This window comes from Podarcis bocagei (assembly GCF_964188305.1).
Source record: "Podarcis bocagei genome assembly, chromosome: 17".
Taxonomy (NCBI): domain Eukaryota; kingdom Metazoa; phylum Chordata; class Lepidosauria; order Squamata; family Lacertidae; genus Podarcis; species Podarcis bocagei.
This window is the reverse complement of record NC_138143.1, coordinates 10,984,584-11,011,347: the sequence shown is the minus strand read 5'-3', so window position 1 is coordinate 11,011,347 and position 26,764 is coordinate 10,984,584. Positions and strand designations below refer to the sequence as shown.

The 26,764-nt window shown below is 44.2% G+C and overlaps 1 pseudogene across 1 annotated transcript; it reads left to right on the top strand.

Annotated features, from left to right (window-relative positions):
* The first annotated feature begins 11,061 nt into the window (after nucleotides 1-11,061).
* LOC308577161 (TATA box-binding protein-like 1 pseudogene) lies at nucleotides 11,062-11,984 on the top strand (annotated as a pseudogene). Its single transcript has one exon. The product of its transcript is annotated as a TATA box-binding protein-like 1 pseudogene (transcript).
* Nucleotides 11,985-26,764: the final 14,780 nt, after the last annotated feature.

Here is a 26,764-nt window from a genome sequence, read left to right as displayed (position 1 = left end):
TTGCTTTAAGACGAAGGACTCGTGTAGCTCTAAATCCCATGGGTGATGGTGCGTTTGTGACAACATGGGCGTGTATGAAATTATGAGGGATGGAAGGTGCCTGCATGACCCACAGAAATCGGATCCTTATGATCCTTTGGCCTAAAGGGAAAACAGCTGAATGATTATGGGAGCTGAGCATGACGCATGTAGCGCCAGAGCCGTCTTTCCCATTGGGCTTATTGGCGCATTGCGACAGGGCACTGGCCTCTCAGGGACGCCCCAGCGAGTGGGGGAGCTGCGCAGCTTTGCCGGCGGCCTCCCCTTTCCCTCCTGCACCCCTGCCAGCTGCGCCCTGTCAACCATATGGCTGGCAGGTGTGCAGCTTGCCTCCCAAGACTCCTCAGGAGGAGAGCGATCCCTGCAGAGGCTTAGGATGGAAGCTGTGCACTGCCAACAGTATGGCTGGCGGACATGCAGCTTCCTTCCCAAGCCTCCGCGGTAGGAGAACAATTCCCGCAGAGGCTTGGGAAAAGGTTGACAACTCTGGGAAATGGGGGGTGGGGCACCGGAGGGATGTTTGCACCACAGCGCCAGATATGCTTAAGATGGCCCTGTGTAGCACTCACTCTGTCAGTTCCACAGCAAAGAGACCAATACATGTGCAACCCATGCTCCACTAGACACACAGGGTTTCCAGATGGGTGAGCATGTGAATCATGCCAAAGATTCACCCAGGGGCAGCCCATTTAGCCACCTGAGGTGAGGCAAGAATGTGCCACCCCTTGAGCACGTTCCTCTTCCAAAACCTGGCATGAAAGAGGTCTCACTCTTTGTCTTCTCCACCCCAGGGGCAGGGGGAAAGAACAGCAACCCTGCGCCCTCTCTCCCAAAAATGTGGCGACAGTGGGGCATCCTGGCAGTGGCAGAATCCACAGGGCAGGTGGGGTGCTGCCTCTAGTGCTTCTGCCGCCCGAGGCAGCCGCTCTATGTGCGCCTTGAAAACTGACAACCTCCCTCACCGGCTGAGCTTTCCTAGGCAAGAACCTGCTTCATCGTGACCTAAACAGACATCCAGATCGGCTGAAGGACCCCAGCGCATAATACAAATTCCAGAGGGAGGGAGAGGCAAATTGAAAATAACTGAAACACAAAGGGCACAGCTTAAGGGCTCATCTGCTGCCTAGCAAAGCTCCTGCAAACATTGCATGCAAACACTCTCAGTTTCTGCCACTCCAACCAACCAGCTCTTCCGCCCAAGGGTGACCTAGGAGGGCTGTAGTCTGGAAAGCTGCTTCAGAGGCAGGAAGCCCAGCCCAGGATCTGAGGAGAAGGCTGCCCCCTGCAGCTGTTTTGGGCTTGGGGATTCCGCACATTCTCTGCATATCTCTACCCCACTCCATGCAGTCTTGCAGCCAACCCACAGCAGCGAGGGGAGGAGTTGCAAAGTGGTCTGTTGCGCGTCATTGCGAATCAGCAGCATGTAGGAGGGCCTCTCCGGGGAAGCCAGGGATTCTTGAGATGTGGGCTGGGTGCCGCCTTCCCGGCAGATGTGCATAGCTGCACATAGAGTAACGTCCCACATGAGGGTGCTGTGTTGAAATCCTAGAATGAAATACATCTTTCTGCAGTGAGAGAGAGAGGAGGAGAGATTGTGGCCCTCAGCGTGGAGGCAAACAGTATCTCTTATTTATGCCTTCAAAAAACAACAACCACCCTGCCCCGTTGCTACGTCGTTAGACTTCCTTCCTGTAATGTTATGGGAGGAGTTCAATGTCGTGCTAAGGCAATCGTCCCACCAGGGCAAACTTTTAAAAAACAAAACTTTATATTTTTCAACGTTGTTGTTGTTTAGTCGTTTAGTAGTGTCCGACTCTTCGTGACTCCATGGACCAGAGCACATCAGGCACTCCTGTCTCCCACTGCCTCCCGCAGTTTGGTCACATTCCCGCAGTTTGGTCACATTCATATTAAAATAAACCTGTCCCCATTCATATCTTTCTTTAAAATAAACCAGTCATTTTCTACTCCCTTCTCCTCCTCCCCTGGTTCCTTTAATTTTCCCACCTATCCCACATATTCTTGGCTATCCATCTAACTCCCTCATTCCTTTATGATTCCTTTGTTATGTGTTATAACTGTTGAATTTACCTTGACCCTAGAAATGTTTTCACGTGTTTACAGTTGTTTTCCAGATACTCCACAAAAATATTTTTCCATTCCTCTTTATATATTTGATCTTCTTGTTCTCTTACTTCACTTGTTAGACCTGCTAACTCTGCATATTCTGTCATTTTTAATTGACAGTCCTCCTTATTCACTCATCTGCCAATTTCTGGGCTAACAAAATCCTAGCTGCTGTAAGGAGGCAAACATTTGGGCTTGCCAGATAGCACACTTCTCTAGAGATGTCTTGACCCACCTACCCCCTCCCCCGGGCCAATTTTCTTTCTTCATTTATTTATTTATACTTTTCAAGTTTGTACATTTCACTAATTTTATACATTTTGCTAATTTTGCAATCATTTTGACATTTCAAAACTTGACTTCCTTCCCCCTCTTTCTACAGTTCCTTAAAGTTGTTTTTAATATCTTCTGCATATCCAAATTAACTTAATTCGCTCCTTTATTCATCTTCTTTAAATATATACTCTTATGTAACTGCAGGTTATTACAATAAACCTGCCAGTGTTTTTATCTGTTGATGATTTATCTGTAAATATTCAAAAAACTGTTTCCATTCTTTTATTTTTTTAAAAATGTTATCTTGATTTCTTATTCTTCCAGTAAGTTCCGCCATTTCTGCATATTCCATATTTTTTCAGAGCCAATTTTTGGCTCTGCGGGGAGTATCTGTGCAAGTGGAAGCAGCTGCACAGGGCTTCCCTAATCTGAGTCCCACCCCATGCTGGATTTACATAGGCTATAAGCTAAACAAACTATAGCTTAGGGCCCCACTCTCTTGGCGGCCCCCAAAAAATTTAAAGGGAAAAAACCTAGATGTACATTTCCAAAATATAAGATAAAAAACAAATAAAATTAAACCTACATACAGCAACAGTGTTTTGTGTTGTGTATTCTCTTATGATGTAAGTCATGGGCCCCGTCTGCTCCCTAAAATATCACTGGTTTGCTCACATCTATGTATAGGGTGCCTACATTCTACATGGACTGGTTGCATGGCAAGAAGAAGAAGAAGAAGAGGAGGAGGAGGAGGAGTTTGGACTTGATACCCAGCCTTTCACTCCCCTTAAGGAGTCTCAAAGCAGCTAACAATCTCCTTTCCCTTCCTCCCCCACAGCAAATACCCTGTGAGGTGAGTGAGGCTGAGAGACTTCAGAGAAGTGTGACTGGCCCAAGGTCACCCAGCAGCTGCATGTGGAGGAGCGGGGAAGCGAACCCGGTTCACCAGATAACGAGTCCACTGCTCTTAACCACTACACCACACTGGCTCTCATGTGTAACATGTGCAAATGGTTTTAGATACCTATTAGGACCATAAATTACCATATAGCATATATTCAACACAAAAACCAGCGACAATTTGTTCTTCACAAAGGACAGCTGGACATATAAAGGGCCCCGTTACCTTCAGTAGCTTAGGGCCTCATCACTGGCCCTGTCCCACCCACCGAGTCAGTCTGTCGGCTTGCCCTGTGAGGTCTTTGCAGGTTTCCCCCTCAATCAGTGCCATTCCCCAACCCCATTCATTACTGCCCTAGATTTGGAAGGGACTTTGGAGACCGGCAAGTCCAACTCTCTGCCAGGCAGGATGCAATGACAGCATCCCCGACAGACGGCCATCTAGCTTCTGCTTGAATACCTCTAGGGAAGGAGAGCATGCCCTCTCTACTTTCAGAAGGTGGGGAGCAGGTGGCGCTGTTGCCTAAACCACTGAGCCTCTTGGGCTTACCAATCAGAAGGTCAGCGGTTCAAATCCCCACGACGAGGTGAGCTCCCGTTGCTCTGTCCCAGCTCCTGCCAACCTAGCAGTTCAAAAGCACACCAGTGCAAGTAGATAAATAGGTACCGCTGCAGCAGGAAGGTAAACGGTGTTTCTGTTTGCTCTGGTTTCTGTCACGATGTTCTGTTGTGCTGGAAGCAGTTTTGTCATGTTGGCCATATGACCCAGAAAGCTGTCTGTGGACAAAGGCCGGCTCCCTCGGCCTGAAAGCGAGATGAGTGCCGCAACCCCATAGTGACCTTTGAGTGGACTAAACTGTCCAGGGGTCCTTTACCTTTACCTTTACTGTCAGAAGACTCTTGTGGTTGGGCAGTTTCTCATAATGTTTGGCCAGATTCTGCCTCCTGACAATTCCAGCCCGCTGGCTCAAGTCCCCCTCTCTGCAGCAATGGAGAACAAGTCCACTCCATCTTTCTGTGCACTCTGGTTTTCGTCACGGTGTCCTGTTGCGCCAGAAGCGATATAGTCCTGCTGGCTACATGACCTGGAAAGCTGTCTGTGGACAAACGCCTCCTCCCTCGGCCTGAAAATGAGATGAGTGCCGCACCCCACAATACCCTTGAGCAACCGTATGTTGGATGCATTGTGCAAAATTAAAATGACCATCCAGACCTAGCTGCTTGGTATGAGGAGTCCGGGGCAAACATCAGGACAGCAGTGGAGAAGCGTCCTGGTAGTGCCCAAAAGTGTCCTGCGGTAACATCAGACCTTTTGTGTATGTGTGTGTGGTTGTGGGACAGGGGGAGGAATATCCTCTTAGCAATGGAGGAATCTTCCTCATCCCAAAATACCCACTACAGTGGTACCTTGGGTTACAGACGCTTCAGGTTACAGATGCTTCAGGTTACAGACTCTGCTGATCCAGAAATAGTACCTCAGGTTAAGAACTTTGCTTCAGGATAAGAACAGAAATCACACGGTGGCGGCGCAACGGCAGCGGGAGGCCCCATTAGCTAAAGTGGTACCTCAGGTTAAGAACAGTTTCAGGTTAAGAATGGACCTCTGGAACGAATTAAGTTCTTAACCCGAGGTACCACTGTAGTTCCCCGACTCCTTTCCTTCAATTCACCCTCACAGAAAAAGTCACTTTAAAAAGTAACACACACACACACACAGAGAGAGAGAGAGAGAGAGAGAGAGAGAGAGAGAGAGTCCTGAGGAACGTGGCATCGATTGGGGAACAGGGCATTTTATCTCCTTTTTAATGGCATTGAAATGAGCCAGACAGACATCCTTGTGTACCCCAGGGGAGATGATGCTGAGAAAGAGGGGGAGGGGCTCCTCTGGCATTTGGGGAATGTGAACAAGATGATCTGCCCCTGGGTTGCAGCTGCTCTAGGAGTCTTCGTAGCAGCAGAATCCAGGAACCATAAAACCGTATCCTCAAACCAAGGCAGGCATATGTTTGGTTTTGTGTTGGTAAACACAAGCTGAACTCTGAACGCAAACAGAGGGCAGGTTGAGAATGGCCTGTGGAAGGAAGATCCCTTTCTCCTCAGACAAATGACCCGGGTGGGAAACAAATAGATTCGACGCCGGTGGTGGAATACTAATCCCCCAGACATCGGCCGAGCTCTGCAACGTTCCCCTGGTGCAAAAGCAAGCTTGGCAGCAACACCTAGAATGGCTTGCAGCAGCAGCAGCTATACATATAGAATAATCGCAAACTCAGAAGATGTGCAGATCTTTGCAGAGCCAAGAAAGCACCACCCGTTCCACATGCAAGTAGGAAATATCACCTGGCATGATGGGGGAAGCCCAAGATTTGCAGATGTTCAAAAATATTTTTCGGGGCAAAAGCTACATAGCACTTGCCCCTCACCTCCCATTGGCTCCCCCAGCCAGCCAGCCACAATTGATTTAAAAACTGCTCTACCATCTTTTTTTAACTTAAGTGGCAGCAGTTTAGGTCCATCCTTCTGTACATGCCCGGTTTCTCTCAAACTGTTTCCCAGCGCGTAACCTCGTCCACATATTGACCCTGCTCAGCTGTGGAACTGGCAGCATTTCAGGAAAAGAGCTAGCTTGGACATTTCTGGCTTTCAACCTCCTAAATAGCGACCTAAATCTTGCTTCAAGGACTTCACACAGCTCTATTTCCCCAGATCAGGGGTGCCAACAAGAAACACAGACACTCACTTATAACGACAGCACAACCCAGCACTCTCTTGAAAAGGGAGCAGTTGCTGTACACCAAAAGGCTCATTTTAATTTTCCACTGCATTGTACCAAACTGGAATTGAGGAAAAGGTGAATCTGAAGAGAAACCAGAGTATTGAACGGGAATCAAGTAACTAACCGAGTCTAATGCACCACTGAATCTAATGCGCACCTGAATTTTCAGAACCTTGAAACAAACAAAAAAATATTTGCTGGCGAATGCAAATGTGCCATCAAATCTAATGCGCACCTGAATTTTCGCAACGTAATTTTACCAAAAACGGTGAGCATCAGATTCGAGTAAATAAAGTCAGATTTCAGTTGGGTCAGCTTCTGAGTATGATGAGCTAGACCCAACCCAATAATCTGAAGCAGCAGTTTAATCTCATCAAGCAGTAGCAATAGCAGGTTTTTGCTGCAGCATAAGAAGGACTCCTAATTGCACCTGGAGAAATTAATATTTGGCTCACTGCTGAGGAGCATTGCCTAATGTGATTAGCTCAGTGTGGTTTCCAGGATTTAGGTGTTATTTCACCACTCTTGCACCTTTGCCATTAAGAGCAACATGAAAGTGAAAACAGCAGGTGAAACTTTCACCATCAAATCATCTCCCTGCCAACAACAACATACTTGCTGGATGAGGAGAGGATTGTACACTCTTCCCCAACCTGGTGCCCTCAAGATGCTCTGAACTCCCATCACACCATTGGCTGGGCTGACTTGGGCTGAAACATCAAGAGGAGATTAGCTTGGGAGAGGCTAACCTAGTTGCGTGGAATGCAAATACGTGCCGATTTCACTCTCCCTTTACACGGACATGGTGTAAATCAACTTATGCTGCTATCACTAGTACATGGGCAGAGTTTTGGCGTGTCAGGGCACATCTGAAATCCTACGATCGTTCAGAAATTGCTCTGGTCTCTGAAACTTGCATAATGTTATTCCCACAGTTAATCAATTAATTTTATAGCACATGCCTCATTAATACTCCCACAGCCACAAACAGAACCAACAGTCTTCCAATCAATCCAGGAGGGAGAGGGGGATTGACAGTTAACGAAACACCGTGGGACCGCCCCCCCCCCGCTTGGGGTGTGGTTGGTTGGGTTTTATCTTCTAGGGATACTTACCCTATCAAACCTTCACCTCTTTCCTGTCCCATTTTGACCCAGGAGTCCTGGCCCAGGGATGACTTGTTAATGAGGGGATGTTACCCCTCTATTGGAGAGGCTAGTATGGGGTCTGGGATTCCCACTATTGAAGGGATAGGGAGGAATGGCGGCGGGGCTAGATATCACTATCGGCGAAGGGTATTGAGATGCAGTGATGCTCGAACCCCTTCCAATCTACGTCCCATCCCAAGGGACGAGAGTAGGGCAAGCAGGGATTACCCACCTCCGTCATTGGTGCTGTGCAATGCCAGGTCCATAGGCAACAAAACCACCAGCATTACACTTTCCATTGTTAAGTTTGGAATAGAATAGTTGCTTTGGAAGACGATAATCAGGCATCCGCACAACATGACCAGTCCAACGAAGTTGATGTTGAAGAATCAGTGCAAGCTGTCGGGAATCTTTTACTCCTAGCAGGGTCACCCAAGGCGGTAAGATCAAAGGGAAGGAGCTAGACAAAGAATGATCCAAGAAGTCCTCAACTGCAGAACAGGCGGATGAAAACAATGTTGCAATTATAGCAAAAGCAGCACCTGGGAGGATTTCCCCTTCTTTGCAACTCTTAAAGGTGCAAGAGACTCCAGCTCTTGTGATGAATTTTCTACTGAGCAGTAGTTTTCTTGGGAAGAGGCCCTGCTGCATGGGATTAGCTCTGTAAGACATGCCAAATAAGGATCAGCCTTTGAGTTCATAGCTTTCTTTAGGAATCTCTTTGCTAGGCCATTTTCAACAAGTTCATTGGATTTTGTGGATACCTTGGGCTGGTTGTTTTGTGGATAGAGCCATCTAGCTTTGCAAATCCTTGGAACTTGCAGCCATCAAACTGATGTGTATTATCTGATTGTACTATGGCAGACATGCCATGTTGAGCAAATACTGATGCAATGAGGGTGATTACTTAAATGGCTGTCATGTTGTCCAATTGAGCTGTAAAACCTCTTTTGAAGCTACGGAGCACAGATATGGAATAGCTCTGTTCTCCTCCTCTGCATGTTCTGTTGATGTAAAGATTAGCTCCCTGCCGCCACATTCTATATGAATGGGGCAAGCATGTATTTCATGTATTGCCCTGCCTATTCAGTTTGGCCCAAGGGCAAAAGGAAGAGAGTGACATTAAAAACAAGAGCTAATGCTCAGAGGTGGACAGCTGCACTCCTGCAATGGACAGTTGGCTCTCCCAGCCTATTATTGCAGTTATAGAGAAAGCAGCACCTGGCAGGATTATCCCTTCTATGCAACTCTTAAAGGTGCAAGAGACTCCAGCTCTGTGAACCCAGCAGGTCTATGCCCTCTTGCTATTTTGGTCACAAAATTAACCCAGTTCCTTTTTCCTGTGCAGTACATTTCATTCCATCCCTGTGTGAGAGGTTTTGTCCCAGGCGCAGTTCTGTCTTGGACCTTGCTTTCTTTTCTTTTCTATAGAATTTTTATTTAATTTTCTGTTTTACGATTTAAAATACTCATTTTTACACCCTTAAATTATCAATGACCCCTTCTTCTCTTTCCATGGTTCATTTTGCATATCATAAATCTCTGCATATTTTACCAAAACTAAACCAATCAGTATTCCATTATTGAATCCATCAAAACTTATTTACACTGTTGAATTGATCTCAATGCTGCCAACATTTCCAGGTGTACACAATTTCCCCCCATATATTCAATAAACATTTTCCAATTGTACATCCAAATGTATGTTCTTCTTGTTCTCTTATTCTATATGTTAATTCTGCAAGCTGCACATATTCTGTCAGCTTAAGTTGCCATTCTTCTTTAGTTGGGACCTCGCTCATTTTCCATTTTGGGGCTAACAAAACACGGGCTGCAGTAGCAGCTTACATAAATAACCTTTTTTGACACCTTGGAATTTCTGTCTGAATTATCCCCAACAGAAAGGACTCTGGTTTTTTTGTTTGGTTTTTTGGTTCTGCCTTGAACCTTGCTTTCTTAATGCCTAGTACAGCTTTATGTGTGACATATTCCAGCATGGGAAATTGCTGGACCATGGGCACTTTTCATTTTTAATAGCATGCACCACTTTGGAAAAAGTAAACATGGAATTTGATGTCACGCTATGCTGGCGCAAGCACATCAGCTTGGTAGACAGAATGGTCCTCCCCTTCCCTCACCCTGTGCTCTGTTCTGGGGCTCCTCCTGACCTCTCCAGGTCCAGTGGCAGGCGTGGTACATGAGGGGAAGAGGTGGGGAAGCCCCATAGTGCCTTGGGAAGCCCTTCCACAGGACCTCCAATGACAAGGTTTGTTAGATGCCTCCTTCCCCATTCTCATGCAAAGTTAACGCATAGGCAGGGTTGTGGGTGTCAGATTTCAGCCTAGAGATTATCTCTGCCCCTTTCACTTGACTATTAAAGCAGGAAGGGATGGTTTCTCTTTCTCCAGCCCATTTTCTCTCTGCCGGTCTTTTGTTCTACTACTAAACATCTTCCAAGACAGCAATGCCCATTTACACCACAAAGAACTCATAACCCTACTTTCAGCAGCCAGAAACATCATAACCAGACACTGGAGAGACCTGTCAGGAGTAAGCATGGACCAATGGTACCAAATAGTATGGGAAACAGCCTTACTAGAAAAATTAACCAATTAACTGAAACTGACACGGGGACAAATAGAAGACGATGCCTTCACCCCGGTATGGCTCCCCTTTATCACACACACAACCCAACAAGAACGACAAATATCCACCAACAGCATACAAATCAATATGGCTAACCTGATCCAAAACACCCACGAAAACAAAGATCACCACAGCCAATCACAAACAAACAAGGCCAACCCCAACCTCTCTCACCACCAAAGGAACACAAGTGAACAGCAGAGAACCTGCACAAGCAACGCTGACACAAAACCCCACATATATTAAGTAAAATAGAAATATTGCCACCCCCACCCACCCCCACCCTCCTTTCCCCCTTTCCTTCCTAATGTCTCAACAAATGAAACTGATCTGTAAAAAAAATGTTAGGGGGGGGGAGAGAGAGACATTGCACATACTTTTGTAAACCAAGAAAATCTTTAATAAAAATACCAAAGAACAAACAGCAAAAAACCCAAAACCAAAATACAAAGCCCACACACCACGGAGCAGATTGAGGAGGCAGGCAAATGAAAAGGTCACACAGGAGAAGCTGCGATTTCTCCATCTCCTGCTTCTGCAGTCATTTTGAAAGGACAAATAAAAATATCCAGACTGTAATCTGGTGGCTAAAAGCAAACTGTTCCATTTAAACAATGCATTCAATGGAAATAAACCTGGCGATAATATGGAAGGAACTCAGTGTTACTCTGTCATCCTGCTGGCGCAAGCATTTTGGCTTGCCGTATGGAACAATCCTCTGCAACGCACAAGAGCCAACTTCAGGGTGTAGGGTGAGGTGGGGTGTGGAGGAGAGTGGAGGAAAGCCCCATTGCATAAGCAGAAGTCCTTGAGCAGAGCTTCCATTGACAAAACTCATTGTGGCACCTGAGGTCAACCTCAAAATGATGCCTGTGAGATTTCACCCCTCCCATATCCAAGAATCTGCTGATGTTCTCTGCTGATTCTCCAGAGAGGAGGGGGCGGTTTCTGCTCTCTACTTATTCCACTCCAGCCTCACATCAAAGAGAGAGAGAGACTGAGTGTTAGAGAGAGATCGTGTGTATAGATAAGGTTGCTGCTAAGAGCATCTGTAACCTGAAGTGTCTGTAACCCGAGGTACCACTGTACCTACATTGGGAACAAGAGTAGGAGGAGGTGAGCTAGAGAAGGAGGCGGTGGCAGCGGCGGCAAGTTGAAACATCAATGGCGACGAGTTGCGCAGCAACTGGGCTGCACGGGAGCCTATAGGATTTTAGATGTGATCTTCATGGTGTCGTGCTAGAATCTTGAGGTTTTAATCTGAGTCACCCCAATGGATGTGGAGAGTGATGTTGCCTTGGACATTTTAATCACAAATGTAGTCGGAGTCTTCCAAACAAGATGTCATTGAAAGATTGCGTTAGAGGGAGCAAATGTAATATACAAGCGTGATGTTGGAAAAGCATTAATGAAGCTTCGGAAACCAAGGATTACAGCAACAATTTGGTCCTCAGGAAAAGTAATTTGCACAGGAGCTACAAGTGAAGAAGAAGCTAAATTTGGTGCCAGACGATTAGCTCCTAGTCTGCAGAAACTAGGTTTTCAGGTGATTTTTACAGATTTTAAAGTTGTCAATGTTTTAGCAGTATGCAATATGCCCTTTGAAATCAGATTGCTGGAATTCACAAAAAGCAACAGACCCCATGCTAGTTATGAACCGGAGCTTCATCCTGCAGTGTGCTATAGAATAAAATCTCTCAGAGCTACTTTACAGATTTTTGCAACAGGAAGTATCACAGTTACAGGGCCAAACGTAAAGGCTGTTCCACTGTAGTAGAACAAATTTATCCATTTGTGTTTGAAAGCAGGAAAGAAATTTTATACGTTGCCACTTCACAGTTAGGCGACCTAACCAAGCACCTTTTATAAGACTGCTGCGCATTGGACTAATAGCAAAAAAGAAGAAGGTGAGAAAGAAAAGGACAACTGGACCAACACAGCTGAGGAGGTGCAAACTCTTGGCCACGGTGATAAACTCCAGTCCCTTTTGGATTTTATTTGGAACAGTGCTATATTGTAAAAACAAATGTTTACAAGATATGAAATTGCTGCTTTTTCCAAGACATTCTTGTTTTGTCTCTTTTACATTTTGAATTATGGTGCTGGAGGAGACTCTTGAGAGTCCCATGGACTGCAAGAAGCTCAAACCTCTCCATTCTGAAGGAAATCAGCCCTGAGTGCTCACTGGAAGGACAGATCCTGAAGCTGAGGCTCCAATACTTTGGCCACCTCATGAGAAGAGAAGACTCCCTGGAAAAGACCCTGATGTTGGGAAAGATGGAGGGCACAAGGAGAAGGGGAGGACAGAGGACGAGATGGTTGGACAGTGTTCTTGAAGCTACCAGCATGAGTTTGACCAAACTGCGGGAGGCAGTGGAAGACAGGAGTGCCTGGCATGCTCTGGTCCATGGGGTCACGAAGAGTCGGACACGACTAAACAACAACACAAGACATTCTATTTATTTCTGCAGTGATTTCTGTGTGTTCATAAGCAGATTTGTCATGAAATACACTAAATTTGAAAACACTCCTATAGGCTGAGCTTATGTTTTTATTTGTGAATATTCTTTACATTTTTGTACGCTGACTGTTGGGCACCAAAGAAGCTGTAGACGTTACCCTTTTTCACCTGATAAAACAGGCACAAATAAAAGTCTGCAAAACTTTTATTTTTTTAAAAAAAGAGTGGAAGGAGGCCAGCATCAGGACATAATATTATGATGGCCGACTGGGAACAGTTATGGACCACTGGTATGAAGTTTACGGCATGTAATGCCTTAAAAGAGAATTTAATGAAAATGATTTACAGGTGGTACATAACACCAGTCAAGCTTGCAAAAATTTACCATTTGCCCGATAATAAATGTTGGAAATGTAATGAAACTGAAGGTACATTCTTTCACCTTTGGTGGACATGCCCAAAGATTAAGGCATTCTGGGAGATGATCTATAATGAAATGAAAAAGGTATTTAAATATACCTTTCTAAAGAAACCAGAGGCCTTCCTCCTGGGCATGGTAGGCCAATTGGTGCCAAAGAAGGATAGAACTTTTTTCATGTATGCCACAACAGCAGCAAGAATACTTATCGCAAAGCACTGGAAGACACAAGACCTACCTACCAGGGAAGAATGGCAGATGAAGCTGATGGATTACATGGAACTGGCGGAAATGACTGGCAGAATCCGAGACCAGGGAGAAGAGTCGGTGGAAGAAGATTGGAAAAAATTCAAAGTATATTTACAGAAATATTGTAAAATTAATGAATGTTAGAAGGATGCTGGAAAGAAGTTATATGACTTTAGCAGAAATGTTATAAAGAATTAAGTATGAATAGATTGACAATGGGTAAAGATGTAAACTTAAGGTTAAATTGCGTTAAGATAAATTATGAAACTAAATTTGAGAAAGAGGGAAAGGACTTGCTGGAACAATTAATTGAACTAGAATACAAAAAAGGAGGTGTGAGGAAGTCGAGGAAATAAGCAAATGAAAGATAAGGATATGAAAATACGGGGGGGTTGTGTTTTTTCTTCTTTCCCCCCCTCTATTTTTTTAAAAGGTTGGTGTTTTTTGAATGTTTCTGTTTTTTAATGTTTTGATGCACTGTTGATGTTTTGTTTTATTGTATTTTTTTCATTTTGTTTTTGAGGTTTTGTAACTGTTCATTGCTTATATTTCTTTTTTTTCTTTTCTTTTTGTAATACTTAAACTCTAATAAATATCTTTTTTTAAAAAAAAAAGTAAGGAGGCCAGCATCACCTCCTATTTGTGCAGCTGAGGGGCATATCCGACTTCCAAGAATTGCACTGTAGCCGTTGCTGCAACAATTCATTCCTCAGAGGCGGTGTGATCCTGTCTCCTGAGGTGAGTTGCCTTACTTATCTCAAGAGTGAACTGGCCCTGGGTGAATCTCACCCAAGGAATTGCAAATGCTATATAATTGAGAAGACACCCAATCACAGGGGGATTTTCAAAAAAAACCCACACAGTCTCACAATGAAATTGACAGGCCAGAGTTTGTAATGCTGAAAAATAATCAGTGATAACCTCCTCCAAAACAGCTGAAAAGACCAACATGTTTAAGGCATGGAGGGCATCCCTGTGGTCTTTCAATGCTGTTAGACTCCTCTTGACCACAACCAGCTATTATTTCATCTGTCCTTAAGTTCTTATCTCACTCATAACGCACTTTCCTTGAATTCCCGGGCCTTGGACTCCGCTTTCTCTGCAAACATCGCAAATGATTCAAGGGCAGATAAACAATTACGCTCACCAAGGCTTTCTGTGATGCTATGGCAGGTCAGGGATCACGAGGCCCTTCAGATGGGTGTTGTGTACGTCCCTCCAGAAGGATCGCTAGCCTGGTGATCAAGGGCAAGCTATATTTCCCCTCTGCCCTTGGCCCTTCTTGTGGTGGGGGGGGGATGCCGCTGCAATTCTTGAGGCTTTACGCAGAAAGAAGAAGCAGTCTCCTTGATTTTAGTGGTGCTCTGTCAAAATCTGCAGCCTGCTTTGCTGCTCCACTTACATCTCCGCCGTGTCCCCATGACAAGTAACTTCAGCATCCTGTCTGTGCTGGATTGCGTTGCCAAGTCCTTTGGTCACCAGATTTCCCCCCTTATAAAATCCTTTCTCCGCTGGCAAGGATGGATAAGCTGCTGAGGCCCTGCCCTATATCCCACCTGGTTGTCCAGGAACATCTGTTGTCAGAGCTCTGCGACAGCGTTAGCTGCTCACCTAGTGGGTGCCCTAAGCCATGGGTAGGCAAACCAAGGCCCGGGGGCCGGATGCAGCCCAATCGCCTTCTAAACCCGGCCCGCGGACGGTCTGGGAATCAGCATGTTTTTACATGAGTAGAATGTGTCTTTTTATTTAAAATGCATCTCTGGGTTATTTGTGGGGCATAGGAATTTGTTCATTTGTTCCCCTTCAAAATATAGTCTGCCTCCGCACCCCACAAGGTCTGAGGGACAGTGGACTGGCCCCCTGCTGAAAAAGTTTGCTGACCCCTGCGCAATAGGAGAGCAATATCTCCTCTTAATGCTGGGAGGAAAGCCTAGAATGTCATAAGCAAACAGAAGATATCAAAGCAGTACCAGCTCTCTCTTTCTCTTTCTCTCATTAAATTTTCTGTTTTACAATTTAAAATACTCATTTTACATCCTTAAGATATCCATGACTTCCCTTCTTCTCTTTTCATGGTTCATTTTACATATCATAAATCCCTGCATATTCTACAGAAACCATACCATTCTGTATTCCATTATTACATCCATCATAACTTATTGACACTGCTGAATTTATCTTAACGCTGCCAGCATTTTCAGCTGTACACAGTTCTTTCCCATATATTCAATAAACGTCTTCCAGTCTTCTCTAAACGTATGTTCTTCTTGTTCTCTCATTCTATATGTTAAGTCTGCAAGCTGCACATATTCCGTCAACTTAAGTTGCCGTTCTTCTGTGGTTGGAACCTCGCTAACAAAACAGAGGCCACAATAGTGGCATGCATAAATAACATTTTGTGACACCTGGGAATTTCAGTCTGAATTATCCCCAGCAGAAAGGACTCTGGATTTGGGGGGGGGGGAGTACTTTTAAACATTTTTTTTCAATTCATTATGGATCATTTCCCAATACTCTTTTACAAGCCCACCATATATGAAAGAACGTTCCCTCCACCTCTTTGCATCTCCAGCACTCATCTGATTTAGTCTTATACATCTTAGCAAGCCTACTCAGAGTTAAATACCATCTGTGAATCATTTTCAAGTAGTTCTCCTTCAAAGAATAACATGCTGTGGACTTCAAATCACTTTCCCTGAGTTTTCCCCAGAGGGTTAAAATCTATATTGTGAAAGGCGGAGCCAACTCTCACCTCCTTCACCCCTTATAGCACCAATGAAATCAGCACCCTATTTTGGTCCGGGGTGGAGACCTAAACCTTCCTGACAGATGTCAGAACTCTTCAATCTAATGTTGTTTCATTTATTGAACAATTGGAGGAGACAGTTAATATTGCTTTCATCATGGACCTGTGCTACCTCCCACCTGCATTCTGCCTCTTGCTGAGGCACCACCCAAATATATAAACCCCCCAGAGGGTTTTCCTCCCAAACATGACAAACCTCTTAAAGGGATATCACCACGATTCCCTCTTTTGATATTAATAGTACTAAGTGGTAGCAAACAAGAACACAATAAGGTAATATCCAGTGTGGGGGTTTTTGGGGGGGGGCGCAAGGGTACGCGTACCCCTGAACATTTTGTGAATCTAAGTTTGGCCTCATTGAGGGGCAGTATTTCAATATAAGTAGAAAACTGAGACTACCTCTAAACATTTATTATTATTTTTTAAAGGGAAAAAGTTCAAAATAAGGTCAGTGGAAGATAAAGAAAAATTTCTGAAAGAACATCGAGAAGACCTGCAAAAAGAAGCCGAAGAAGAGCTAAGAGCCCTAAAACCAGGAATACGGGACATAGTACCACTACCTTTGGGATTGGACAAGTTAGAGAAGGCGATACCACCGACAGAACAAGAACAACTACTTGGTGCAGTTGGAGGAAAGTAAAATAAATACATCATGTCCCTGCAACTGTTAAGCTGGAATATTCATGGATTTAATTCCCCGGAGAAAGGGGAAAAGTCTTTTATTTATTGAAAAAGGAACAATTGGACTTGATTTGTTTGCAGGAAACACATGTGATTAGGCTTCATAGGAAAGTATTGATTAATAAAAGATTGGGTCAAGAATTTATTTCATCGGACAAGGTTAAAAAGAGAGGAGTAGTAATTTATGCCAAAGAAAGCCTATCACCGAAATTTATCTTCAAAGATGACCAAGGAAGATATGTGGCAATTGAAATCCAAACGCAAGGAGAAATTTTTTTGATAGTAGGAGTATATGCACCAAATGAGGGGAAATCTGAATTTTTTAAGAAGTTGCATGAGACATTGTTAGACTATATGGATTACAACATTATCATGATGGGAGATATGAATGGAGTGGTATCTACAAATATGGACAAGTCGCAGAGACAGGTAGCTACTAAAGATGGCAGACTACCAAAAACCTTTTTTGAGATGACTGACAATATGGACTTGATTGACATATGGAGAATAAAGAACCCCTTGGGTAGAGAGGGGACTTTCTTCTCTGAAGCCAAATTGACATGGACAAGAATTGACCAAATCTGGATAACTAGAGGACTGGCACCTAAGACTCGAAAAGTGGAAATTTGCCCTAAAACTTGCTCCGACCATAACGCTGTGAAAATGGAGATGAAACTAACACCTGTCGGTTCCTTCAGATGGAGGATGAATGACACCTTGTTTAGAGATCAAGAAGTTACCATGAAGGCCCAAAAAACCTTGAGAGACTATTTTGAGATAAATATGAACACTACCATTGAAAAAAGAGTAATCTGGGACGCAAGCAAAGCAGTTATGAGGGGGTTTTTTATTCAACAGAATGCAATAAAGAAGAGAACTCAAAATGAGAAAAAATATAAAATTTTGGAAAAAATAAAAGAGGCTGAGAAGAAACTGAGAGCGAAACCAAAGTCACAAGAGATTCTGAGAGAAATAAAATTATACCAAGTTCAATATATGAAGATGATGAATCAGGAAATAGAATGGAAAATTAAACAGATGAGACAAAGGACATTTGAATCGGCCAATAAATGTGGAAAACTGTTAGCTTGGCAAATGAAAAAAAGACAAAAACTCAACACCATCACTAACTTGGAAGTGGAAGGAAAGAACATCCAGAATCCAGTGGAAATTAGAAAATGCTTCCAGAGGTATTTTAAACAGTTATATTCACAAGGGCCACAGAAAGCGTTTGATTTAGACCAATTTTTAAGAATAAATGGACTTCAAAAAATCTCTCAAGAAAATAAGTTAATCTTGAATTACAAAATAACAGAACAGGAGGTGGAAGGTGCCATCCAGAACATGCAGTTGGGCAAATCTCCAGGGCCGGATGGTTTAACCTCAAAATATTATAGATCTTTGAAGGACTGAATAATACAACCACTAAAGGAGGTTTGTAATGAAATTTTGGAGGGGGGGGAAGCGCCAGAGTCGTGGAAAGAAGCTGATATTACACTAATACCGAAAAATGAGTCTGAAAAGACGCAACTCAAGAATTACCGCCCCATATCCTTGCTTAATGTGGATTACAAAATTTTTGCAGACATTTTGGCTAGAAGCCTGAAAAAAGTCTTAGTAGAGGAGATACATAAGGACCAAGCTGGCTTTCTCCCGGGCAGACACTTGTCTGACAACACGAGAAATATAATTAATATTTTAGAGAAGTTGCAAGTGAATATTAACACTAAAGCTGTTTTGATTTTTGTAGATGCAGAGAAAGCCTTTGACAATATTTCTTGGAGTTTCATGAAGTAAAATCTTCAGGGGATGGGGGTTGGTCAAGGGTTTGAAAATGGTATAAGTGCAATTTATTCAGAACAAAAGGCTAAACTAATAGTTAACAATGTGGTAACAGAGGAATTAAAGATAGAAAAAGGGACATGACAAGGCTGTCCAATTTCCCCATTGCTTTTTATTTTGGTCCTGGAGGTTCTGCTAAACATGATCAGAAGGGACCGTTTGATTAAAGGTGTACAGGTTGGAGCTAAACAGTACAAATTGAAAGCTTTTGCAGATGACTTGGTGTTGATGTTACAGGAGCCAGAATCTAGTACGAAAAGAGTATTAGAATTGATTCAGGAATTTGGTCATGTGGCAGGATTCAAGTTGAACAAGTTAAAAACTAAGGTGCTTGAGAAAAATTTAACACCGATTGAGAAAGAGAGGTTTCAGAAGGAGACAGGTTTAACATTGGTTAAGAAAGTAAAATACTTGGGGGTTAATATGACCGCTAAGAACTTAAACCTATTTACAGACAATTATGAGAAATGTTGGTCAGAAGTGAAAAAGGACTTAGAGATATGGTCAAATTTGAAGCTTTCCTTGTTAGGTCGAATTGCTGCTATAAAGATGACTGTATTGCCAAGAATGTTATTTTTGTTTCAATCATTGCAAATTTTGGACAAAATGGACTGTTTTAAGAAGTGGCAGAGAGATATTTCTAGATTTGTCTGGCAGGGCAAGAAGCCCAGAATAAAATTTAAAATATTAACTGATGCAAAGGACAGAGGTGGATTTGCCCTGCCAGACTTTAAACTTTACTATGAATCAGCAGCATTTTGCTGGCTGAAAGAATGGCTGCTTCTTGAGAACACAGACATTTTGGATTTGGAAGGCTTTAACAATGTTTTTGGGTGGCATGCATACTTGTGGTATGACAAGGTTAAAGCACATAAAGCATTCAAAAACCATATTGTCAGAAGAGCATTGTTTAATGTTTGGACAAGATATAAAGACTTACTTGAAAACAAAACCCCAAGGTGGCTATCACCAATGGAGGCGAAGGCTCAGAAAAAACTTAATATGGAGGCTAAATGGCCAAAATATTGGGAAATTTTGGAACAAGAAGGAGACAAATTGAAATTGTAGAGTTTTGAGAAATTAAAAGATAAAGTGCGAGACTGGCTACATTACTATCAGATAATGGAGGCATATAACTTGGACAAGAAAATTGGCTTCCAGGTGGAAAAATCAAAACTAGGAACAGAACTGTTAGAACCTAAAACTAAGATTTTGTCAAAGATGTATAACTTGCTGTTGAAATGGAATACTCAGGATGAAACGGTCAAATCTGCTATAATTAAATGGGCACAAGATGTTGGACATAACATTATGTTTGCTGACTGGGAACAGTTGTGGACCACAGGTATGAAATTTACGGCATGTAATGCCCTAAGAGAGAATATTATGAAAATGATATACAGGTGGTACATGACACCAGTCAAGCTTGCAAAAATCTATCATCTGCCCGATAATAAATGTTATTAAAGGAGATTTTTAAGCATTTTTTCCAGTTCTAAATAGATATCCTCCCAGAACACCTTAATTTCCTTACACTGCCACCACATGTGGTATAGAGTACCTGGTTTTTCTTTACATCTCCAGCAATTGCTTGGGACACTTTTATACATTTTAGAGAGTTTCCAAGGGGTAAAGTACCACCTATGTTGCATTTTTAGGAAATTCTCTCTCAAAGTGTAGCAACCTGTGAATTTACAATTTGTATTCCACATATTTTCCCACTGTGTCATGGTTATTGTGTACCCAAAATCCTGAGACCACTTAACCATAGCCACTGTGATCTCCTCCTCCTTGACTTCCCAGTACATCCCAGTACACCTTAGAGAGGGTTTTAGTTTTGGAATTCACCAAATCAGATTCAAATCTGGAAATCTCTGTTGCAAAACCCTTCTGTTTGTCAGATTTTAATGTCTCAAATAATTGGTGGTATTGGAACCAATCAGATATGTACTCTCTTATTTCCTCAAAACTTTTTAACTTTAATTGGTTATCTTCTTCCTTTAAGAGTACTTTATATGTTGGCCAGACTCCCTGAGTATTTTTCCTTTTCACCGCACAGGCCTCTATTGGGGAAATCCACCAAGGAACTTTGGGCTCAAACAGGTTTTTGTATTTCTCCCAGACTGCAAATAACGCATTCCTGACAATATGATATGAAAAAATTCTATGAACTTTAGCTTTCTCATAGACCAAGTACGCATGCCACCCCATCAGTTATCAAAACCCTCCAAATCTAAGAGGTCCGAATCTTGCAGCGTAAACCACTCATTTAACCAGGTGAAGCAGGCTGCCTCATAATACAACCTCAGATCGGGCAGAGAAAAGCCTCTTCTGTCTTTTATATCAATTAAAATTAGATGTTTAATTCTGGGTCTTTTCCCTTGCCATAAAAATTTAGAAATATATTTTTGCCAATTCTTTTGTGGATTTCAGTGCCTCATTTGGTGCAGAGTGGTATGGGTTGTCTATGATCATGATCCTTTGGAATCAGTAGGAGATGTATTCTCTTCCTTCTAAAGGTGGAACCTTGTGCTTGCCCAAAGGTGGAAGGAGGACAAATATGATAAATATGATGGACCATGCTGAATTGGCAAAAATGACCGGGAAAACCAGAGATCAAGAGGACAGTAAATTTAATAAAGAATGGGGAATTTTTTAAAGTTACTTGAAAGAACACTGTAAACAATTGAAAACATTGGCAGGATTTTAAAAACACTTGCAATGAAGCGAGAACTATGATAGAAAACGAGATGTAAGAAAATATGGAGAATATGGTACGATGCAGTTTGAAAAGAATATCTGGATAAACTATGGAGGGGTGGAGGGAAGTTTGGGGCTTCTGAGAATCCCATTGGTAAAATGATTATGATTTATGTATGATGTCAAATGTTAAAAGTGAAAATGAATTTTTTTAAAATATTTTTTTATAAAAAGGTGGAACCTGGTGGCATGATCATTTGATATGATAGCAGATCCCCTTGGCGGGACATTATGGCTTTCTGTTTCCATGTTGTGCCATCTGAAAGCAACACATTGCCATTTTCCTGAAGTGGTGGCAAGTCTTTAGCACCCTTATCGGAATGCCATTTTCTCTTGACCTTGCAGAGATTTTTGCACGTGTAAATTTCACGTTGTCAGCTGATCTCACTGTGTCATACTTGTGGCAGTCTTGTGACGAATTTTCTGTTGAGCAGTAGTTTTCTTGGGAAGAGGCCCTGCTGCGTGGTAACTAGTTATGTAAGTAAGGTAAAGGTAAAGGTACCCCTGCCCGTACGGGCCAGTCTTGCCAGACTCTAGGGTTGTGCGCCCATCTCACTCAAGAGGCCGGGGGCCAGCGCTGTCCAAAGACACTTCCGGGTCACGTGGCCAGCGTGACATCGCTGCTCTGGCGAACCAGAGCCGCACACGGAAACACCGTTTTACCTTCCCGCTTGTAAGCGGTCCCTATTTATCTACTTGCACCCGGGGGTGCTTTCGAACTGCTAGGTTGGCAGGCGCTGGGACCGAACGACGGGAGCGCACCCCGCCGCAGGGATTCGAACCGCCGACCTTTCGATCGGCAAGCCCTAGGTGCTGAGGCTTTTACCCACAGCGCCACCTGTGTCCCAGTTATGTAAGTAAGACATGCCAAATAAGGATCAGCCTTTGAGTTCATTGCTTTATTTAGGAATCTCTTCGCTAGGCCATTCTCAACAAGTTTATTGGATTTTGTAGATACCTTGGGCTGGATGTTTTGTGGATAGAGCCATCTAGCTTTACAAATCCTTGGAACTTGTGGCCATCAAACTGATGTGTGTTATCTGTTTGTACTACAGTAGGCATGCCGTGTTGAGCAAATAATGATGCAATGAGGGTGATTACTTAAATGGCTGTCATGTTGCCCAGATGAGCTATCTCAGGGTAGTTGGAAAAACAGTCCATTATTAGCAGGACAGTTCTTTCCTGCTAGATCAAGTCAGTGCCCACCTTTGACTGTGGATGCAGAAGCTCTCCCCAAAACATCACAGGTTCTTCTATCAGCGCTGATATAAATTCCTGACATGCCAGGCTTTCCCTCTTCTTTTTCTGTCTACATTTATGTTTGGCCAGTAGCCTCTAGAAAAGTCTATCTATAATTACATGGCCTTCAATGTACTCTTTGCGTCATATCTTCCTTTGAAGCTTTGCATGCATGGGAACAGGATGTCACCTAGTACTGGCAGTTCTTCCTTGAACTATACGATGATTCCAATTCATTTGCAGGATATCATCTTGATCTATGAACTGGGTAAATGCGAACCTAGGGTTGCCATAGTTCAAAAAGTGAAAATCCAGATACAAAAGTTGTTGAGCTTTTTTGTTTTTTTGGAGGAGGGAGGCAAAGTTGATGAAGCTGGAGGCAAAGTTGATGAAAACTGTCCAGGTCATGTGGTCAGCATAACAAAACACTGGCTCCCTCAGCCTGGAAAGCGAGATGAGCTCCGCAACCCCCTAGTCTCCTTTGACTTAACCATCCAGGGCTCCTTTACCTTTTTTTACCTTTTAATGGTAATACCATGCTGCTTGATCTCTTTCAGGCAGCTGAAGTATTTATTGCCTTTGAATTTCTAATTCCAAAGCTTTCTACCCTTTCTATGGTAAGAGCAATTAACTAGTTGGAAGGACTACCTTGGGATGGAAAGTGGTGGACTCTCCTTCACTGGATGGTTTTGAACAGAAATTGCATGGCCATCTATCAGAGATTCTTTAGGTATGATTCTTGCATTGGAGGGGGTTGCACTAGTTGAGTCTTGGGGTCCTTTGCAACTCTGCAATTTTATGATTCTTCAGTTTTGTGGCTGTGCTGGTCCCGGGGGGGGGGGTACCGTGCGGCGTGGTCTGAGTCCGGTCCTGGGTCGAGGGTCTGGAGGCTGTCTGTCAAGGGCGAATCGGGGTCCAAGGCAAGGAGCCGGGCGTGGTCAGGAACTCCGGAAGAGCAGGTCAGGGTGCTGGCAGAAACAGGTTTCCAGCGATGTTGCTCCCGCAACCTGGGACTGGGCTGACTGGCCTTTATCTGCCCCTAGGTATAGGGTGGCCCCGATCCTCTGGTGACTTGCCTCTCCTGGCCTGGAGGCGAGCACTCCTCCTGAGAGAACTTAGTTCCCTCTGCCTCTCTGCCCTGAGCCTCTGCAGCTCCGGAGAGGCTGGAGGGTTACTGGACCCAGAGGCAACCTCACCTTCCCCTGACAGGGCTAGGAGAGGAGCACCTGCAGGCAACGGGTCCTCAATCACCTCCGCAGCCAGAGTGGATTCATCTGGTATCTGCTCCTGAGGATCCGGCACAGGTGCGGGCCCTTCAGATTTAAGCCCCTGCCCCGGCTCAGCCAGCCCTGGAGGCGGGGACTCCTGTGCAGGCTGGGATTCCTCACGTTCAGCCTCTGAATCAGATTCCCAGGCCATCACAGTGGCTTTAAGAAGGTAATGGTCTTCATATTCTCTTTCTATCTGTATTCCCAAGTAGTGTGTTATGTTTCCTATATCCTTCTGTTGTAAGAAAATCTGCTCCTCTTTCCTTATGGGGTATCCAGGAGCCCATACAGAGTCCTTCTAAGGTTCCCTATTGGTAGGAGAAAGTAACAGAGGCCAACCAGAGTATATTGAGAAGCAAAGCGGCTAGTAAGCCTGATCTTTATTCAAGAAACGGTTGCAACAGGGTCCGCACTCATCACACGCAGGAGGGAGGAGAACCCGAACAATGGTGCGCAAGCCCTTATATAGACTATTGAAATTGCCCGCCCTGTAGCCCAAGATTACCCTCCCAGCTTTTGCTGCCCAACTCCCCATGGGACTCCGAGTCCCCTAAGTCCATGATCGCTCAGAGGAGGAGGGATGGAGGCAGGATCCAGCAGAAAGCAAGGGAGATATTTATTTTTCTGTTGCAACAGAGTTCCTTTCCCTCCTTCCAAGGAGGGAGAGACCCTGAACAAAAGTGTGCAGGAACTTTTAAAGGCTTTTGACATTGTGCAACCCACTTAGTCAAAGACCACCCCAAAATCATCATACATACATCACAGAAGGAGGCGGCCTAAGGCAGAAATCCTGTCTGCCAGGATACCTAATAATGGTCACTGACTGCTTTACCTGGACAGCCCGGCTATTCTTTTGTGATGGTTAACACTTTAGTTCCTGAGTCCAGGTCACAGGCTCACCCTATTCATACACAAATACGCCCTTAAGACAGGATTTGAAAGCAAAAAGACAATGGGAAGGCTTTCCCCATTTGCCTCCCTTACTGCAGAGGAACATTTGAGGTCATTGGGAGAGTCAAAATGGCTTCAGGATTGCTTTCCCATACTATTTCAGACATATGGTTATATTTAGATATGTGTGCATTTATGAATATTTATTCTATATTTGAGACCTTAAAATTATTATAACACTTCTTTCCGAGTTTTGGTTTAATACTTTAATTAGTTCATGATCACCCCCCTCTTGTTCAAAACAGAGCATCAGATTATCTACGTGCAATGGTACATGAATCCATCTCTGATCTATTCTCATTGAATACAGGCAGAGATCTGCTTTACTTTGGATGAATTTCCCCTTTGTCAGTACTTCATTTGTTTTTGCATTCCATGCTCCGGCAGCTTGGTTAACCTTTGGGGGTCTTTAACCTGGAGGGGGAGGGCAGCATACAGATTCTACCAATATTCCAGGGTGGTGGTCTTACCTTGGCTGGGAGTTCATTTGTTTTTCTTTCAGCTGCTGCTTTAAGTGGCAACTTGACTGTGTTCCCAGCACGGAAATCCCTTGGGAACACTTTGTCATGGTTCAGCATCATTCCCAAGGGCAAGTTCAGCAAAGATGCCTTTTTGCTGTCCTTGGGAAGGAAGGAACCCCTCAGCTCCATCATAAAGATAAGACCACAACCTTTGAAGATTCATAAAATCCACCCACTTTCTAAAATTGTTGGATATTGAAATATACTCAGAGTCGCAAAGTGATTTCATGCTCTTTATTCAGCTCATAGTGGTGAGGAGGAATGAATGGAAGTCCCCTCACAGTATCTGCTTTATATACATTATTTACACAATGGGCTGCACATGATTGGCTAATTCCGGAATTCTACTGTAAGCCAATCAGGTTGTGGATTCACTTCTATCTGGAGCAGGATTGGGTGGTTCCTGCCAACCAATCATACTGCTGCATTGTTCTAGGACCAATCAGACTGCTGCATTCTGAATCCTATTGTTCTAGGACCAATCAGGCTGCTGCATTTTGGATCCTATTGTTCTAGGACCAATCAGACTGCTGCAGTTTGGATCCTATTCAACTCAGTACATAACAGATATTTTCCCCCACTTTTGTTGAATGGCAGTATTTGTCCCAGGTTTCGCCTGTGCATTTCCACTCCTGCTCCTCTAAAACCATCTCTCCAGCCAGGGCCATCTTACCCACAGACCCTAGTGGTGTGGGGCGCCGGGGCGCCAAGTTCTGGAGGGCGCCAGGCGAGAGTCTGGGGAACACCGAACGAGCGCGTTGAGTGAGTGAGCGAGGGTGCGTGCACCGCTCTCACTGAGCGTCAGCTTGGTTTTTTCCCTTTTAGCCTGCAGACGCCAAATTCTGTGGGGCGCCAGAAGGCGAAAAGGGAAAAAACCGAGCCGACACTCAGCTGGAGTAGCACACACCCCCTCACTCGCTCGGCGCAGGCCAGCTCACTCAGTGTGCTCGCTCGCCCAGTGTATGGCCAGCGGCACCCATTTTACAAACCCCTTTAAGAGGGGACCCTGAAATCGCCACTGTGGGGGGTGGGGTGAGTTACCACTTCACGCCCACCCCCCCAATTTAGGGAAGATAGACTAAAGGATTCCGCCCAAGGCCTAAAACCGCCACCTGAGACCACGATTGCATGTTTGCTGCTGGCTCCGCCTCCTATTTATGTGCCTGGCCCCGCCTCTCAAGAGTGCTGATAGCTTAACTGGGGTTTGGCGGGAACCCCCAATGACTAGCGCAGGGAGGTGGGCCAGCCCAACCAGCTGGTGAGTCCCGCGTGGCCAGAGGTGCTGCACATGGTCCTGCAAAGGGTGCCCACAAAGGGAGGCGTGAGCGCTCATTGTTGAACATGTTCAAGTTCCAGAGATCTTATAATAAGTTTGCTACTGAGGAAATGGGCATACAGCTTCCCAATTATCGAGAGCAGGCTAATAGGCCTATAATTGGAAGGTACATTTGGGTGGCCTCTCTTAAAGATTGGAACTACTATAGCATGTTTCCAGCTATATGGTACCTTACCCGAGTTATTTACTACCGTAAAGAGTGCTGCCAGAAGCGGAGCCCACCAGTGCTGGTTTGATGTAATCAACTCTGCTGGGATAAAGTCTTTCCCCAGAGCCTTTCCACTCTTCAGATTCCCAATTAATGTATGGACTTCCTCCGC